Source organism: Haemaphysalis longicornis, unplaced genomic scaffold (assembly GCF_048455015.1).
Source record: "Haemaphysalis longicornis isolate Haplotype H1 unplaced genomic scaffold, Haemaphysalis longicornis Haplotype H1 scaffold_1, whole genome shotgun sequence".
NCBI lineage: Eukaryota > Metazoa > Arthropoda > Arachnida > Ixodida > Ixodidae > Haemaphysalis > Haemaphysalis longicornis.
Window position 1 is genome coordinate 455,186,975 of NW_027526203.1, and position 16,455 is coordinate 455,203,429.

The following is a 16,455-nucleotide window of genomic DNA, read 5'->3' on the forward strand; positions in this document are numbered from 1 at the left end:
GCGCTGAGTATTCTGAACCCCTATATATAGCCTTCATAGATTATGAGAAAGCATTCGACTCGGTCGAAACCCTAGCAGTCATTCAGGCATTACGGAACCAGGGGGTAGATGAGCATTATGTAAGAATGCTAGAGGATATCTACAATAGGTCCACAGCTACCATCATCCTCCATAAGGAGAGCAGTAAAATACCTATAAGGAAGGGTGTCAGACAAGGAGACACAATCTCTCCAATGTTATTCACAGCATGTTTACAAGAAGTATTCAGAACGTTGGATTGGGAACAGGTGGGAGTAAGGGTTAATGGAGAATACCTCAGTAACCTCAGATTTGCTGATGACGTTGCCTTGCTAAGTAACTCGGGGGACGAATTGCAAAGCATGCTTTCCGCACTGGACGAACAGAGTAGAACCGTGGGCCTGAAAATTAATATGCAGAAAACTAAAGTAATGATCAATAACCTCGGCAGAGCACAGCGGTTTGAGATAGGTGGCGAGGCAGTGGAAGTGGTAAGCGAATATATCTACTTAGGCCAAGTTGTGACCCCAGATCCCAACCATGAGGCAGAGATAATTAGAAGGATAAGAATGGGGTGGGGTGCATATGGCAGACATTATCAGATAATGAATAGCAGCCTACCATTGTCGCTGAAGAAGAAAGTGTATGACAGCTGCATCTTACCGGTACTTACCTACGGGGCAGAAACCTGGAGGCTCACTAAGAGGGTTCAACTTAAATTGAGAACGACTCAGCGTGCAATGGAGCGGAAAATGATAGGTGTAACATTAAGGGACAAGAAGAGAGCGGAGTGGGTCAGGGGACAAACACGTGTTAAGGACATATTAGTAGAGATTAAGAAAAAGAAATGGACGTGGGCAGGTCATGTAATGCGAAGGCAAGATAACCGCTGGTCATTAAGGGTAACAGAGTGGATCCCTAGAAAAGGCAAGCGTTGCAGGGGGCGGCAGAAAGTTAGATGGGCAGATGAGATCAAGAAGTTTGCGGGGATAAATTGGTCACAGTTGGCACAGGACCGAGGTAATTGGAGAATAATGGGAGAGGCCTTTGCCCTGCAGTGGGCGTAGATAGGCTGATGATGATTATGATGATGATGATGATGATGATGATGATGATGACGACACCAAGATTTCTCTGACGTCACATCTGTCATGGAAATGACGCCAGTACACCTTTGCCGAAGCGACCCGCCAGCAGGACGTCGCTCGCCAAGCACACCCACAAGACAGCCGCCGACCCGCAAATCATGCTCAGCTGCAGATTTCGCTGCACATTCCACTTACGTGTTTTACTGATTCCTATGACAGAGGGTTAAAAAACATCGTTCGCGGCTGGAATTGAGTTCAGAGAGTTACCAACAGCTTGTCCTTTCAAATTGAGGAAAGTTGTAATCTGTCTGCATGGCCCCTTACGGAGAGCCGCCGCTGGGATCACCTAATGGCCGATCAACCAAGGCGTAGTGTTTAGCTTATCACAAAGATCCCTACGGGCTTGTATCAATGTACAAGTCCATGCAAACGAACACAAACCAGAGACCACGTAACTTCCTTCGTCGCTTCCTTCCAGCCTTATGCAGTGCATGAGGACAAAAACGAGGCGACTCTGATGCGAGAACCAGATATTCGAGGCTTCGATTCTTAATATGGAATAATAAACTGAAACAAAGCTGAAACTGGAACTGCGCCATGCCACTGCCTCTTAACTTTGCTGATACGTCGCCTTTCGACTGCTGAAGCTAAATTTTACGAGCCAGAAACAGTCCGTAATGGTACTAATAGTAATAATAAAATTAATAATAATAATTTTATAACAGAACACATTTGCGTCCCTTGAAAAGGCAGAGGGGGCTGGTGGGGCAGTGCCCGGCAGTGCTTTTCAGGGTTTGCCATGATACGTGCAATACAATTTTCATAAATCTGTTACTGATACAGCTAAATAAGTGCAGACTTTATTCTTTTACGGCTGTTTAAAACAAACACCTCGTGAAGCAAACTGTTAAGGATGGAGGAGACATAGTAAATCTCGCGGTCCAGCTGGTAAGCCAGCTGATTACCGATGATCCCTGAGTGGCCCGGCACCCACACCACGGTGACCTAGGAAGGGGAGAGGAGCGAGAGAGTTTCAGAGTGGTCGTCATGCAGATCTTCTGGATGTCGGTTGTCGCGGAGAGCTCGAATCGCTGCCCTGCAGCCGGAGCAAACGCGATAGCGGAGAGAACGGGGTATGAAAGTGAGTTCTCTAGTTGCTTGAACGATCGCCGCCATTTCCAGGGCTAAGGGTGAAGTAGGATGGGGATAAGGGACTGCTGTGGAGGTGATTGGGGTGCCAGTGAAGCTGGACATAATGACGCAAGCAGTGGAGCCACAAGTAGGGGAGTATGCGGCGTCAGCATAGCATGTGGCAGTGTCCGAAGTAAAGGGTTCTTGGTAGTCGGCGCGAGCTTGCCGTTGCACTCGTGAAGGTGTGAGGTCGTGTAGGAGGGACTGGGGGCACAGCGGAGGTTGCTGAGAAGGGCCGTTGGGGGTGTTGTCGTTGTTGTTCTTTCTTTCTTCGTGGCGAGTTCCCTCTTGGGGGATTGGCCAGGAATCGGGAGCTTTGAGGGGTAATGTTCCCGCTTCATAAAATTCACAAAACTATGAATTTGAAATGCAAAAGCTGCAGAATAATGCGTGCCGCGTGACACCTTAACGTGATGGTACGAGAGTAGAACAGGTGCAGACCATCCGCGCAGAACCCTGATACTATTGAAGCTGTGGCGTGGGCCAGTCTGCTTGCTGACGTAAATCGCGCCGTAAGATGGAGAAACGAAAGAGAAAAAGGAGACTCATACATAGTGTAGCATAAAATAAGAATGCGGTTGAAGTAATTCTCGCAAAAGACCAAAAACAAAAGCAAAGAAAACAACGCAAATGCGATGTTGCAACAAAGAAGTTGTTAATACGTATCGCCAGTCTTTCGCCTTCAAAGCACGTAAGCAGAGTTAAGTACCTCGATGAATTTTTCTTCCCGAAACTTTAGCAGGGTATTTATACGTTCTAAACGCAAAAGTGGAACTTGCCGCCTTTTTTTAGCCACTCGAGATGCTGCTTTTGACATTGTGTAATTGCTACGGCAACTTTCTAAAACTGTCAAATAACCTTCCACGCCACGTAACGTGAACATTTACCCGGAAGTTTTCGTGCATCCACGGTCAAACTGATGGGCATATCTCTCCTGTGCCTCTGTGCCTTTTGGACCTCGAAGCAGTGGCGCATTTACTCGAGCATACGCATCTTACCCTCCCCCCCCCCCCCCCCCCCCTCCCACCGCGTGATAGCGGCATTTTCTACTGCGAGGCCACTGGCTCTGTCTATAACGACTACCCGCATTTATTTTAAATGCAGAGCATTTCTTTAACTCACGATGTCACCCGGCGTTGTCGGCGTTGGCGTGCCTCGGCGTCCGCAACAGCCCTTCCAGGTGCGCCCTCTCCCCCACTCCTCCTCGCCCGCTCTCCGCTGCTCCTCCCGTGTTCTCTGCGTGCTCGGATCGCAGGTGGGGCGCGCATGCGTCGTAGTTTGCGGCGGGAGGAACAACATTTGTGGCGTGATCGTGACGTAGTCGTGACGTGGTCGTGGTGCGGTCGTGCCGTGATGGGGCGGTTCTCGGCGTTCGCTCTCGCTGTCAATTTCTTTCGAACCAGATAAAGTCGGGTACGTGCGGGGCTCCAATCCAGTCATCGCCTGCGCTCTCTTGAGATGCTGTCGTCGGAGTCAGCGTTGTACGGGATAGAATCAAGACCTTCAACCAGTGCTGCGACGCAATCCAACACCAACGTCGCAACACCGGTAACGCACAACAACACCGATAACGACAACTTTGCCGGCTTCGTCGTCAACGACGGCAACCGCAACAACAACAACCGAAGCCTCGACAGTACCGTCGCGTCGTCGCGGGTGATCGAGGTCGTGGACAACATCGCTGACGTGACGGACGCTGGTCCGTTGGAGCGGTTCCGCACGTTCGCGGTGTGCAACTCTTGCAAAGACTCGATGATCCGCGGCGTGGTCCCTGCGATGTGCGTGGCGTACGGCTACAAGTACCCCAACCTACTTAACGTCGTGCGCCCCCCGAAAATGCTCTGCATTTGACCGTGCCCCTCGCGAGGGGGATGTTTTTTAAATGCAGAGCATTTCTCTAACTCACGATGTCACCCGGCGTTGTCGGCGTTGGCGTGCCTCGGCGTCCGCAACAGCCGTTCCAGGTGCGCCCTCTCCCCCACTCCTCCTCTCCCGCATCACGCTACCCTCCTCGCTCTCAACAACAGGTCCGCACCCCTCCCCCTACACTATATAAAAAAATAATACTTACCGGCGCCTGGTTTCGATCCCACGACCCTGCGGGCGGAACGCAAGGTACATGGTGCTCTACCCACTGCGCCACTTTATGTCGCAAGCGAGATACTAAACTTACCCGGCTTCGACGTCTGCTCGCACCACGACGATTCGTAATTTTGTAGTGGCAATTAAAAAAAGAAAAACGACGAAAATACTCGGACGTTAATGCGTGGAGCGCCCACTGCACCCCGAAGTAGTTGTATTTTTAAATTTCGATCGATTTGAGGGCTCTTTTTCTATTTCAACTTCCTTTTATCTCCTTATTATGTCGTACCTGCCGCTTTTCTTTCTTTTTCCCTCTCTGTTGTACCACAGCTGGAGAGAACCCGCCGCAGAAAATCGGTGGCTAAGGCGTCGCCCTACTGATCACAACGTCGCGTGCTGGACTCCCGGTCCCAGCGGCTGCTTTTCTGGTGCAGGAAAAAAAACAAATACAGCAATGGGTCGAGATTTCGCCTCATTTTAAACATTCCCAGATTGACTCAATTAATCCGCCGCCATTTCCTATGGCACGCCTTATGCCCCAGGTATATAGCTCTACACGCCAAACTCCAATTTTAATTTACCACACGAGTGATAGAAATAAAAAGGAAAGTCAGGAGGGTTAACCAGGCAACGAAGAGCGCTTGGTTATTATGCGCTGGGGAAGCGGATGTAGGGAGGAAAAGATAAAACGGGAAAGAGCAGGAAAAAAAGAAACTGGTGATTACGATACTCCTTAATGCGATATTTGGGAGCAGCAGCAGTTCGCTGAGGCAGCACTCACTCGTGGGTTCTCTGGACGGCAGCTATGATGAGCATCTGCGGCGGCGGCGCGAAGTGCGTCTCGGGAAGGGACCGCGAACTGCGTCTTAAGCGAACTCACATCATAGTCACGCGCACGCCGCCCTCACGATTTCGCCCCGGCGTCGCGCCGTCGAGCACCTCATGGGTGGTGGTGATTTATAGGCCAGGTACGTCTGTGTACGTCGCCGCCCCCGGAGATGTGCTCGGAAGGCCCACGCGGGCAAAGTCAACGTTACTAGAATAGCTATTCTATGGCAAAGCATACTTCCCCCTTCCCTCCCTCACTGCATACTTTCGGAGAGCGCTGGCGGCTCTCATCCTTTGCTTTCTTTCATCTTTCGCTTTTTCTTTCACTCGTCGGTCCAGGTCATCGTTCCCTCGGTTACGCCGACATCCGGCTCAGCCCAGAGACGGCCGCCGAAGGGCTGCGCCCTAAAACACTCTTAAAAACGCGCGCACACAACTTTTGTAAGAGCTACCGTGTTTCTAAAGTCGGCCACGTAGACCATCAGAATTAAAGGAGCGCTCTAAGTCCCGTTCGTGATGATGCCGAACATGTCACATAAGTTACGAAAGTTGTGGATTAGTCAGCAGGAAACGCTGACCATTCATGGTCCCGAAGTGTGGATCCCCCCTTCCTATGGTTGGTCCAAAGAGGCGAACAGTCAAAGACGTTTCACAAGTTGGCGTTGGGTATGTGGAGCAGTTCATGAGCCGTCCGTATACTTCCTTCTTGAAGCAAACTAAATCAATCCGTGCGTACAATCAGACACACAACACAACAGGATTCCCCCGCTCGTAGCGGCGGTGATTCAGGTTGATGTAGAGGCACTACGCTACCATTATACAAGATCACGGGCACACTTTTAGAACATGCACCCATCTTCGCGTCGTCAAGTGTCCCTGACTTTCCACCTCGCCGCAGTGTAACAAGAAGCCAACGCTAACAGCAGCAACTTGCACCTGGCCTCGAATCTTTCATTATGTATCCCACTCCTTAGAGAGCGGAGGGTTAGGGGAGAAGGACAAACCAATTCCGCTTATTGTAATTCCACAACGCCTCCGAGGCTATAGGCTGGCGGCCACAATCCTTTTGCCGCCTCGGAGAACAATTCAAAATAAACATTTCGTTCAGATTTTGCAACCATAATGAGCGTTAATCGACCATTATCTAGGGGAAATTCCCAAGGTGTAGTAAGTATCTGCGATGACAAATTTGACATCTACCTGAAAGGACAGCTGTACAGCTTTCTCGAGAATATCACAGTCGAAAAAAAATTCGTCCTCGACCAGTACGAATTGTTCTTCGACTTCGAAGCTTTCCTTTGTAGCCGCAAGGCTGCATTTCAGGTGGCTCTGAAGTTTTCATTCCTCTAGTGGGCTGATGCGTCGTTCTAATTTGAGTTCTCGATACGTATACTCATTCTGACATCGGCACAGGAACGAACATTACCGGCATGTTGGGTATACGCTAGTTCATTTATGTATCCCTCTGTACATTTTCGCCTTCATTGACTAATCAAAGTGCTGTGCCATGGTCATGCACAAGTTAACCTAGAATGACGATGCGATCGACGAGCTATACCGACGGTGCTGCACGGCCGCGTGACAAAGTGATCGGAAGCCGACCCTTGCGCGCTAATCGGACGGCCCGTATATGCAGTGTCACATCACGAAAAACGGCGCATTGGTTGTCCGTCTGTCTTTTTCTTATTGTCCGACTAGAAAAACATTTCTCACTGGCGTGGTATGGTTGCGCTGTTCCTAGATACACCCCCCTATTTGTAATCAGTTAACGCAGAAAGCGACGGGAAAGGAGACAATGTGTATAGGTTTTTGTGCAATTGACACGGCTCAGTATAAATTGTGCACTAATTAACACATGGACCAAAGCAGCTAAATCGCGTAGAAGACAAATAGACATATCACATAGCAGACAAAACACCTCATTCGTGCAGAGGTGGTCGGCGGCCCTATCATTCTCAATCTATGTCGCTATTGCAGTAATCGAGGCTGAACCACGCTAACGATATCCCTCGGTACTCGCGCCGTGGCGGCTCAGCTAGTGGCTAAGACGTGCGTCTGAGCGCGAAGACGCCACGGCCTTTTTTCTGATAGAGGTGGAAAACAAAAACGCCCTTTTGACCAAATTCAATACCTCTGAGTGACCTACGTTCATTTTCAGCCCTCCACTTTAGCGCGCCACAAAGCCCAAGTGCAGCTTCGGTGCGTAACAACCCACTGTTTTGTTTCCTTCACAGTTTCCTGTTAAGCTGCTCATGACTGTGAATCAGGGGTCACGTTCGGGCACTTTTGTTTGATAGGTGTTGCGGCGCTCAACCTACAAGGCAGCCAAAAGTTGCTCCACTGAGCCACTTTACACTGTGGCTGCGTACCGGTATACGATGCGGCTATCGATTCACTCACGTGCTGAGCGTTCAGAGGCTCCGGTGGGACGACGCCGAGTAGCGGTCCTCTGGCGCGGAATATCTCATCGAGCGCGGTGTGCGTATACGACCGGCGAACTTAGCAGCGAGGGGGGAAGTGGGAGGCGCTGACCACGTTATCGTAATCAGGCATTTTAAAGACGATAGTCTTTCTTGGGCTACTTAAACCCAGAAATTTTGGTCTGTCTGTATGTCTGTGTGTCTGTATGTCTGTCCGTCTGTCTGTCTGTGACTCGATTCAGCCACCCGGCCAAAGCAAAACAATGCCTGCGCAATAGTCTTATATAGTCACAGCTAAATCTACCCGTCTTGGTCCGGTGTAATGTTCATACTTGTCAACATTGTTGAAGAAGAACAAGACATTACGTAAATATGAGACAACAAATCAATACAGAAGTGATATTTGCAGTGTTCCTTTATAAGAATTCAAACATGCTTGACTTTTGCGAAATTAAATACTTCATCAACTGCAGAAAAATAATTTACTCCGCCGTCGCCTGCTGTCGCCAGCGCCACTATAGCTTCTGGCGCCATTTTAAGAAATCAACCGGCAACAGTTACGCAAGGTTCCACTAGATAGTTTCCACGTTCTGCTTGCAACGCACGTGGAGTAGGGAAACGCGGTTCTATAAACGTTGAAGTAGGGTGCCTCGATTAACGCGCGTCTTCGCCGTACGGCAGCGTTCGCATCGAGACACCCGGTTTGGAGCAGTGGAACGCGGGAAATTTAAAATTATTTAAGCGAACCTTTGGTGTCTTTACCTTGGGAGGAGCGCGACGCAAGAGGAACAACATGAGAGGTGAGCGGTAAAGCGAAGGGAGGCATTTACTTGGCAAAAGTCGATAAAGTCTATCGTCTTTTGACGACATTTGCAACGAAAGGAGCAGATACGCGGCCAATTTTTTTTTTCTTTTCGTTACCGAGTCAGACCGAATGGTGCTTGACCTGAGATGTCTCCGCGGTCGTTACTACATGTGCACTGCAAGATACACAACGGCCTGGAACTGCAGTTATCTCGCCCGAAGATCTATATTGCGGACGAATTGAGCGTCCCACGTCAAAACCTGTATGGTTACGGTTCTCTGTGTTATTCTTGGGTATTTGTTGCAACGAAACGACGTTTTTTTTCTTTAGTCGGTAGGCATGGCCTAATATTTCTCACCTCGTACGTTATTCTCTTTAAAGGTAGGCGTTGTGTAAAAAAATAAATAAATGAAAATGCAGACATTCGGTTCAAGTATTGTGAAACGGGAGGACAGTATTCGGAGATGCGGCCGCTGCTTGCGTTTTGATATCACGAGTGGTTTAACGTCCTTCGGTGCCAGAATAAAGTTGCTCGAGTTACAAAAAGCTAGTTCTTTCAACTAAAACGAGGTTGTATTTCTTTATGGTCCCTTTGTCGTCCCACACAGAGCGCGTAAGGAACCGCAGCAGGGGTATAGCACCGACCGGAAACTTAGCTGTCTTCGGTATTGAGCTGCCTTTCACGCTCAGTATGAGAATATCCTACTTGAACCCCTATACCAATAGCAAACCACAAGAACGTGGTATATAAATTTTGAGAATTGACTACAAATGAGTGATCACCATTTCCAACCACTCTGCAATACCTAAGCCTCCGTAAAGTCGGCTTCACAAGCTATACACAAGTGCATTGGTAGGAAAACATTTTACCGGAGTTAGTCTGAGAAGTCATATCAAAGTTAGAAAGCTTCATGTATCCCTATATATTCTTATGAATTATAACATGCAGCAAATAGCAGCAAGTAGGCGCTTTCGGGGTGTGGGCTTCGGGCGCGCGGTTCAGCAATCTTGCGGCCTGCTTGCCCCTGCACGCATTCTTCTTTATTGCACAGGGCCTTCCCGTGCCACCAAGTTATAGGTCAAAAATAAGATTGGATCCTTAAATTTGATTTTAAGCTATGTGAGAGCAAAATATTACACGCGATAATTATAAGAAATTCATTCCTCTTTCGTTATTGTAACTCTAATGATGTGTTGATGTTAATTGCTTGTGCAGTCTCAGACCAATGCCTCGGGTGCAAAGTCGATATTACAGAGTTTTAGCTGACCGTTTTTGACGGCCCGCTCCATTCCGATAGCAAGTGGGAACGCCATTGCGCATGCGTGGCGCGCTCCGTCGCAAGTGGCGTTACCGGAGCGGGGCCCCGTTCCGCTCACCGCGCTCTCTGAGCGTACCCTTGCGGCAGCTTGCGCTACTCGGGGAATTCCAACATGGCTGCCCCCAGCGAGGCGAGCGCGCATGGAGGAAAGCGCTACTGCGAACTCCGTTTCTTCAGTTCAAACATGGCCGAAGAAACCGCGAAAGCGCTTCCGAACCGGCAAAGATGACACACACCTCAACGAAGTTTAGAAAGGAGGCGAAAAGCGCCGACCAAATCCCGTGCCTACTTCTGTGCAGCTCCCAGAAAGACAGCCTTGTCTTGACTATGCGAAAGTTGAACGGCTTCTTTTAAATTATTTAGACCATTATATCGTGTCAGTGACCACATTATATAGCAAAGGTAAAATAAGCTAACAAACACGGTATTTCCTTTTATTTTAATATAAAGAAAATAAGGAAATATAAATTCTTTATTTAAATAAATTGAAGAAAATATAAATTCTTATATATTCTTTTGGATAAAGTTCTGGTTTCCACACACACAGGGCACGACCAGTGACGCGAATGAATCCCCGCCGAGGAACATACGGTTAACTAAAAGCCTTTCTGCTGCTGACGCTCCGGTTGTGCTGAGCGGGCCGTCGAGAGCGGAGCGGACCGTCAGAAACGGTCAGCTAAAACTCTCTATTGTCTGCAGGCAACCGAGAATGTGACATTTCGTTGGCGCCGCCTTGCCCTCGGCGCGCCGCCACCAACAATGTTACATGTTACTTTAATTAATTGTGGGGTTCAACGCGGCGACACTACACGGGTGATGAGGTGCGTCGTAGTGGAGGGCTTCGGGTTAACTTTGACCACCTGGGGATCTGTAATGTTCGCCGAAATCGCCATCAGACGGGCGGCTTTGCTTTTCGCCTCCATCAGAAAAGCGGCCGCCGCGGCCGGGAATCGAAACCGCGTCCTTGGCCTCAGCAGCACAACACCTTACCTGCTCAGCCACCGCGGCGGGTGCCAGCAACAACGTATTGTTGCGAGAAGGAAAAGACGGCGACGTTACAAATGACGATGAAGGAGTGGGCAGCACGCGCTGCCCACTCGCTGGGCGCTGCCATGGCCACCATGTACACTTACTGCAAATAGAGCGCTCATCATACTTAACCAACATTCGTCTCATTTGCTCTGCCGGCACGTAACAATATCTTTTCAGTGTCGGTACGCATCCCTTTCCTCATGTCGAGACCCCGAACAGGGCCTTGACAGTGTTGTGATTTACCAGAGGGGGAAAAGGGCGTGGGTATACATTACGAAGTTGATGGTACGGGAAATAGAAAGGCCGGAAATGACATTGACCGCGGGTTATCAACCACGGATGGTTGAACCGTTTCGTCGTGAACTGGTAACCGTTACTTGATTTTTTAGTTCAGTTTCGGTTCGGATACAGTGAAGAAAAATACTGGTTCGGTTCAGATTGTCGGTTCGGGTTCGGTTCCGGTTCAACACACTGCTTAAAACATAAGTAGGCGTAAAAGCAACACTCTAGTTTTTTCTCTTTCTTTTTTTTTTACGCCATCCTGAGCGGTCACCTTTAGCGAAGGAATAGATTTCTGTAGGCAGTTTTCCCCCTTTAAGATGGAGAATTTTTTATCAGATGCTGATATTGATAATGATACCAATGATACCAAGATTTGTAAGAATCGCCTTTAATTAGTGAGGTATTTAGGCCTCATAACAATTAAAATTATAGCAGCCCTACTTATTTGATTACAATAAACAGTCATTGTTGCGTCGAGCAAACGGGATTGAAATACAAAAAAAAAAGAATGAAAACAGGCAGCCCTTTCTAGGTCCCTGAGATAGAACCAAACATATAGCATTCATTATCGGAGAAGCAGCCAAGTGCGGTACTTAATACTACAGTACGAATTTCCCTTTGATTCCTCTGGTAACCCGCGCTCTGCTTACTTTGCTTCAAGGGCTGCCAATCGCGCTACGCGTTTGCCGGGTGCTTTGCCCCATAGAGTTTCTTTGCCCAGCCGGCCGGTCGGAGTGGGGCCGCCCCCTCTCTTACCTTTACAGAAGCTCGATCAGGCTTGTTCCTTTCAGCAAACCGCATGGCGTAGCTCCTAGCTCCCATGAATGAAGAAATAGGCTTTTCTGTGCGTCAGAGCAGAAGTCATCTAGTCGTTTTGTACAGCCGCCCGAAAATGAAACACTAATGATAAATGTTACACTAATGATAAAAAGCCACACGTTATTATTGTGGTGGAACATAAATATGTAGAGAAGTGCTGTATTGTGACTTTTAAGTGCGAATGCACTTTATAAGCGACCCACCATCCACCGCCGGCGGCGGCGGCGGCGGCGGCGTCGGCGTCCGCAGTGCTCCTCTATATTTAAAAAAAAAAAAAAAACAGCATCCGGCGCCAGGTTTCGATCCGCGGACTTTGCGGCCGCAGCGCGACGCTCTACCGACCAAGCCACGGACGCGACTTTTTTTTTTTTTTTTTTTTTTCCCCAAACACAATTTTTTATTTACAAGGATATACATATATACATAATGCACTGGCACGCTCGATGCGGTGACCAATGCTGGTACGCGTACATACTGTCGCCGAAGGGACTCCAATCACCTTTCGGCGTGCCTTCACTTGAGCCGCAGAGTAAGCAACGTAGTGGGACTGCGGTGGCAACAACGAACAAACAAGCAGGAAAATATGACATCCTGAGACAGTGTATATCAGAGTACATGAACTGGGAATCGTGTGAAGGTAACATATTCACATATGAGTGTAAACTCTGGGCAAGGATGTACAAAGCATGTTCAGAGGGGAAAAGCGTCTCTACAAAGTACTAGTGAGGCAAGATCACAGCCATTGCCAGCGCTGCATCTCTTTTTCTTTAAAGCCCTGCAGTGCTTGGCATCCTTTTTGCAGTGAGTCGCGGAGCTCCGTGTCAGAATCTGATGCCCCCAACACGCTCACTGTCCATTCAGCCTTTGCCGTGAAGTGCCTCCAGGTAGGCCTGGGGTTCCTGGCGCACTCCACTGCATCCACTCGGGCCCTCCACAGCGAGTGGAGCCCCAGGACAAGCACGCAGTCCCGAAGCGCCTTGTTCTCTGTGGGCGCACTCAGGTGCCGGAGGCCTGACCACGACAGGTCCCATCGCTCGGTGTACGCGGTCTGCAGCTCGTCCCAGAAGACGGCCGCGGCGTTACAATCTGTGAGGACGTGTTCTGCCGTCTCGCGTTTTCCACAGAGGAGACAACCCGCGCCGCCATGGAGAAAGAAACCCTTATCCTCCAGACGTGCCTTTGCGGGCAGCACCCCCATGTGGAGGCGGAAGAAAAAGTCCTTTGAGGCGGTGGGCACAGGGAGTCGTCTTACTCGCTTCAAGACATCGTTAGGTATTGGGGGTTGTCGGTAGAGAGGGGGCGGCAGGACCTTCTCCACGAGGTCCCAGTATAGTTTTCTGGGTTTTGTTTTGAGCAGATAATCCCAAGAGAAATGCTGCTCGAGCATGGCTAAGGCTAGCGCGATTTCTTTGTAGAACCTCGTTCCGCGCGTGTCAAAGCAGAGTGATGCTGTCGTGGCAAGCCACGGGGCCAAGTGTCTGGTGCCCAGGCACTGCGTGGCTGCCACTAGGAACGGATCGCGTAGACCCAGAAAGTACAAGAATCGTTGGATAGTGAGTTTGAGCTCTGCGTTGACAAGCCCAAATCCACCCTTTTCTAGGCTCCAGAAGAGGTTTGAGCGGCGCATGGGCTCGAATGTGGACCGCCAGAGAAACACCGCCCAGGACCGGTGCAGCCTATTCAGGGTGTCTGCGTCGATGGAAGTTATGCGGGCCCCGTACAGCACTGCGGGGTATGCAATCGCATTGCACACATGAGCCCTCGTGAATAGAGCAATGTTTCTATTTCTCCATGGTTGCAGCTTTCTTTCCGCAGCTGTCAGCTTGGGTTTCCACCGATTTTTGACTGCGACGCTTTGGTTGAGGTTGACTCCCAAGTAATTGGACATCTCCTCTTCCCAGGCCATTCCAAATAGGTGACTTGGTTTGGAAGCCCAATCACCCAACCAGGCTCCCCTCGACTTAAGTAAATTTATCTCTGCTCCCGAAAAGCGGCAAAACTGGTTTGCTAGTTTAATTACCTCGCCCACTTGTGATCCACGAGTGCAGATGAAGGCCACGTCGTCCGCATAGGCGAGAACACGGAGCTCCTCGTCTCCCATCTTCAGGCCATTGATGACCTCGGATGCAAGGGCCATACGGCAAAGTGGCTCAAGATAGAGGGTGAATAGGATGGGTGACATGGGGCAGCCCTGGCGCACCGACCTGTGGATGTCTATGGGCGTTCCCACAGACCTATTTGTTACTACGCAGGTAGATATGTCCTCGTAGCAAGTTTTGATCCAATCGATCATTGTGTCACCGATTCCGCAGTGTTGGAGGAGATCCAGTAGAAAATTGTGGTCCACCTGATCGAACGCTTTCCTCAGGTCCAGTTGAACGATGGCCAAAGGTAGCAGACCTGATTCAGCCGCCTCGATGGCTACCCTCATGCGATGTAAGTTGGAATTGATGGACCGCCCCTTGAAACCGCATGTCTGGTGAGGACCAACTACAGCGCTTAGTGCACTCTCCAGCCGTCTGGCGAGAACTCGGGCCAGGATCTTGTAGTCCGTTGAGAGAAGGCTGATCGGACGGTAATCGGCAACGTCGGGGATAGAATCGGTGGGTACTTTTTTGGGGATTAAGGCCAGGTGACTTGTCCGCATGGAGGATGGCAGGCGCTTCTGTTTTCTTATTTCTTCGAAGACCATGGCTAGGATGGGGCTCAGTTCCTTTCTAAAGGCTATATAGAATTCTGAGATGATACCATCCGGTCCAGGAGATTTGTTCCGCGGTAGGCTCTTGATGGTACGCTCTATTTCCGCTTCTGTTATGGGGGTGTTGATCAAATCTTTGGTTTCTTCAGGTATTTTGGGAATTTGATTTAGTACTTCAGCTGGGATTGCATCTAGGACTGACCGTCGAGAGAATAGTTCTGCATAATATTCAGCGAAAGCTCTTGCGACTTCCTCATTACATCTTGCCACACCTGCGGGATGTTTGACCTCCGTGATGTTTTTCTGTGCCGAGTTCTCCCTTTCGAAGGCTGCAAAAAGCTTCGATGGCCTTGCCTCGAACTCTACCTTTTGCTCCCTGCTCCGCACCAGGGCTCCCCAAAAACTCTTCTCAAGCTCTCCCCGGAGCTCTTCTTTAATTAACCCGATATCGTCTTTAAACTCCCCTGGTCTTTCTTCATCAGCCTCGATGAGCGCGCAGAGAGTCTCCGTGAGGCGGCCCTTTTTTTCTTTTTTTCGTGCGGCCTCCTCGCGCCCTATGGTGACTGCAAAACTTTTTATGCGTGCTTTAAAAGTTTCCCACTTTTCCACACTAATGGTTCCCGACCGAAGTGCTTCAATTTCTTTTTGAGTGTTTTCGACAAATGTCTCGTTTTTAAGTACTGTGGAGTTCATTAGCCATCGGGTACTTGAGTTCTGCTTAGCCGTGTATGTGTTAAGGGCCACGGTGCACGTTACGAGGCCGTGGTCAGAGAACGAGATGGGAGTGACGGTGTAGTCGGACACTCGTGTAACCCCTTCCCCCGACACGTAGATCCGGTCCAGACGCGCGTGGGACGAGCCCTGCCAGCGCGTGTAGCGTTTGGTTGGCCAGCTGCGCCCCAAGGCAACGTCGGACAGGTCGCTGTCCCGTAGGACTGCGCTCAAAACACGGGACGATGCGTCGACGCCACCACCTTTCCCTGTTCTGTCGTTAGCCCTCAACACACAGTTGAAGTCACCCCCAAGGAAAACTGCCCCAGACACACACAAGTAAGGCCGCAGAGCGTTAAACAGGTCCGAGCGAGCTGCTGTTTCATTGGGGGCGTAGACACACGCGAATCGCACCAGCTCGCTCCCCACGAGGACATCAACGAGGCAAAAACGGCCGTTTTCTGCGAGCTCGCAGTCAACAATTTTGAGGGAAGGGTTTTTCCGTATTAAAATGGCTGTACCGCCTGCGCGGGCTGAAGTTAAGGTGTGGAAGCACCAGAATTTGTGGCCGAATAGGCGTACAAAATTTTGGCTGTCTTCGATTGATGATAACTTGGTTTCTTGCAAAAGGGCAACATCGATATTCTCGTTGTTTAAAAGGTCGAGCAGCCAGTTCTTACGTTTGGAAGAAATTAGGCTAACTACGTTAATAGTAGCTATTTTAACCGCGTTGAGAGGGGCTGTCATCGTGGGGTGAGGGCTTACCGATTATCCGCTCAGCCGCAACCGCTGCCATTGTCGCGCGGTGTCGTGTCCGCACAGCCGGTGGGGGAGGCGGTCCTGCCGTCTTGCGCTGGGGCTGTTTTCTGTTCCCCCCTGAGCTGTTCAGGAATTCTCGGTGGTGCGTCTTTTGTGGTGGGCCTCTTCCCCTCCTGACCGTCTGGGGTGGTGGCGGCTTGCTTGGCTCGTGCCTGACGTCGTGTTTCGACTCTTCTCTCTTGAGGTGCTCCCTGGCTGGCTACTGAGGTGGAGGGGCACAGGTCGCTGATGGGCGCCGGCGCCGCGTTCTTTTCTTCTCGGCTGGTTTCCTGCTCGTTTTCCCCCTCCGCTGCCTGTTCTTGCTCGGTTCCGGCGGCGTTTTGAGGAAGGGGGCGGGGGGTTG